Here is a 3,135-nt window from a genome sequence, read left to right on the forward strand (position 1 = left end):
CTCAAGAACAGATTATTTAAGCTGTTTACATTCAAAAATTAGAAAAGCTAAATATAAGAATTTTCTAGCGTTTTCTCATCTTTGAAAATGGAATTTTCTCAAGATAGGATCGATAGCTAAAACAAGGCTTTCATATGTTGGATCATATAATGAATTTTGTATCCTGAAATAAAAAGGTAAAACATATTTATTAGTAATGTTCATAAGTCTCTTTTGTAGTCAATGATAAAGTTAATTATATATAAGGAAAATACCATTAAAAGTTATATATGGAAAATTTGTAAGTAGTAATCATGTAATTAAAGTAAGGTTGATTTAGTTTTGTGTTTAGGGACAAATCTGTCATACTTTTGTTGGATAAGAAACAATATAAACATAATTATGATGTTCATAAGAATGATATTAATATTGATGAGTAGAGATATAATTTTATATCGAGAGTCCTGTGAAAATATAAACGACTTTATAAAAATAGATGGAAAAAGATAAAATGAAAAAAAATAGATGGGAAAGTATAAACCTATGTTCACCGGGAGGATTGGCTGCATTTGAATCAACATTGCTTACTTGCAAGACGATCCTCTGCATGATAGAAATGTATTTTTCTCATCAATTCTGTTTATTTTGGAGAGTAACAAATATTTATACACTACCTTTTTTGGGCAGGCGATGATGATTCTCCCTTCACAAATTGATTTTGATCTTTTCTTCTTCGACTCTCCAGAATAGCACTTGACTGTATTATCAATAATATTATTTATTTTGATAAAAGTTCTAATTTTGCATACATATCTACATATACATATGTGTGTATAAGTTTTCTTTATATAAAATATATACCAAAGTTTTGATTTTTTCTTTAAAACTACATATTGTCTTGATGTGGCATTCAATAAACTATCTGAAAGTGCATCAGAGCTCTGAAAGTAACAAAAAGCTGTAAAGTGTGTCTCAGAGGTCTGATATGCTGATGTGCGTGACGTGCTGATCTGGAGAAAGATTATGGGATGCAGTAACAAGATGTGTGAGAAGGAAGGAAGAAGAGATCAATATATACTCAAAGATATTGAGAGTATATTTGATTATAAGATATAAAGAATGATATATTCTTAGGGATAAAAAATATTTCCTTTTAGTTAGGATACACAAAGACCTAGGTTAGAGATCTTGTTTTGTGGGTATAAGTAGACTAGAGCTAGCCGCAAAAAGAGCTAGCACTCGTGGGATAAAAGTTGTGAGTATTGTAAACCTTCAAGCAAACACAAAAAACTTTGATGGTAAATGTGTTTAAACTCTTTTAGATCTACACAGAGTTTTGTGTTAGATAGATAGGAGAGTGATCTTAGTTTCAAGTCTTGTAAGAAACGATAGTTTTTATATAAGATTGATTAAAGCGTTTGCTTGGCGCGTTCCAAGTGTGTTATTTAGTGTGTTGTGTTCTCTATACCGTAACACTATCAAGTGTAAATATCAAGCCGTTGATTCAAAACCTTAAACAACCCCACCTCACTCAAGTATGTTTATATATTTTTTTTGTTTATTACCAAGTAGATTTGTTCTCTTATTTAAGAATCAGTTCCATATTTATTTACATGATTGTTGATTCTAATTACTGTAAGATTTTAATCATAAATTGTTTTATTTTCATGACTCAAATTTAGGATGAGCTTGACGACTTAGTCAAGCACGGCTCCAAGGAACTATTCAGTGAAAAACATGATGATGAGGCAGAAAGTTCTGGCAAAATTCATTATGATGATGCTGCTATCGAAAAGTAATGTTCTTTTTTTTTTTTTTTCACTTTCCAACTGATTCAACTATAAATAGTTCAAAGACACCATCGTCAGTTAGTTGCATGGAATNTTTATTTTGGAGAGTAACAAATATTTATACACTACCTTTTTTGGGCAGGAGATGATGATTCATGATTTATCTCCACTCTCTTTCTTCTGCAGGTTGCTTGACCGTGAGTGTATAGATCAATGGATTCTACCCAAATCTATCACTGTTCGTTGCTTATGATGATTCCTTTCAACTGACACGACTAATATTGCAGGTTTTTAACTGTCTGTTTTTATATTTTTTGCAACCGTTACACTTTTTAGAGATTTTGTCAAACATGGAAAGGTATAGAGACAAGATATTCAGATTTGTTTTTTCCTTTTTCATAATTTGGACATCTCTTAAAGCTATTTTCTTTCCCTTTCTTCTATTTTTCTGGGATATAATTTTGTTGAGCTGTACTTGGATAAGAAATCTACAAATGTATGAACTTTTTTTCTTTTCTTTTTAGAAAGATTTATCCTAGAAAAAAAGGTAGAACACTTATTTATGTAGATTTTTATTATTATTTTTATGTAGATTTTTATTATTATTATTATTACTACGTTACGTTGTAAGTAATTCTTTAGACACAAACAAAAACTAGTCCATATGCAAATTTGGCGTTTCATAGAAAAATAATGTAAACCATCGTCTCTATATGCAGTTCATACTACTAAAATCTTTTAAGTAACCATTGTACTTCTATATTAACCCCGGTAGCAGCCCATTAAAAGATTTAATATACAACTTTAGAAATCCTTTGAGCTTAACTTGGAAAAGAAACTGAACGGAAAAGAAACCCAGTAAAATTCAACCAAACCAGAATCAAAACTGAATAAGAACACAAAATCCTTAAAAAAAAAATTTAAAATTATTGAAAAATTCTTTAAAAAGACTTATAAAGTTATTGAAATTTTCTTGAAAAATTCTTATAAAGTTATTGAAAAGTTCTTAAGATATTCTTAAAACTAATCAATTTTCTATTTCATATTCATAATGAAATAATTTGAAGTAAATTTAATATAAAATACTTATTTTATATTTACTATGAACTATAATCTATATTGATATATTATATTTTATATTTAGTTCATGTATAAATTTAGAATATGATATAAGAACAGGATGTATCATATAGTAAAACAAAACATATGTTTTCAATCCATTCATATATATGCTTGGAAGCTTCTATGCAGTAATTTTGTAATAATTCGTATGAATTACAAATGACATTAAGTCATTATGAACTAATTAATAATTTTATAAATTAGTTTCCAACTAGTACACATTGATTTAAAATAAACCCTTGCC

This window comes from Camelina sativa, chromosome 3 (assembly GCF_000633955.1).
Source record: "Camelina sativa cultivar DH55 chromosome 3, Cs, whole genome shotgun sequence".
Taxonomy (NCBI): Eukaryota; Viridiplantae; Streptophyta; class Magnoliopsida; order Brassicales; family Brassicaceae; genus Camelina; species Camelina sativa.